Source organism: Sinocyclocheilus rhinocerous, unplaced genomic scaffold, assembly GCF_001515625.1.
Source record: "Sinocyclocheilus rhinocerous isolate Xijiao unplaced genomic scaffold, SAMN03320098_v1.1 scaffold872, whole genome shotgun sequence".
Lineage (NCBI taxonomy): Eukaryota > Metazoa > Chordata > Actinopteri > Cypriniformes > Cyprinidae > Sinocyclocheilus > Sinocyclocheilus rhinocerous.
In genome coordinates this window covers 276414-276864 of record NW_015639510.1, presented here as the reverse complement: position 1 = coordinate 276864, position 451 = coordinate 276414, and the positions used below count along the sequence as shown (strand labels likewise).

The 451-nt window shown below is 16.6% G+C and overlaps 1 protein-coding gene across 1 annotated transcript in view; it reads left to right on the top strand.

Annotated features, from left to right (window-relative positions):
* The window catches only part of LOC107751270 (genetic suppressor element 1-like), a 54341-nt gene that overhangs the window by 22956 nt on the left and 30934 nt on the right, over nucleotides 1–451 (top strand). The gene's annotated exons all lie outside the window — the stretch shown is intronic.

The following is a 451-nucleotide window of genomic DNA, read 5'->3' as shown; positions in this document are numbered from 1 at the left end:
TATACACATCTAATTTATTTTTATTTATTTTTATTGCATTTTTATATATTCTCAATTTTGATATATTATTTTAATATCATGCACATGGTAGTAAAATAATGTATCATTTATTTTAAATAAATTAAAAGAAATCTAATATTAGAATAAAATATTTATTAATTTGTCTTTTTCAAGATTGTCAACTCATCTATCTTACATATAAAAATAGTTAAATTTATATGATAATATATGAAAATAATGATTTGTAATCAAATTTATTTTAATACATTAAGATCATGTGCATGATATAAAAATTATATATAAAAATTTGTATTAAAATAGTAATTATATATATCTATATATATATATATATATATATATATATATGTTCAAAAGCCGGGGGTCAGTAAGGTTATATTAGAATATTTTTATTCAGCAAGGATGCATTAAATTGATCAAAAGAGACAGTAAA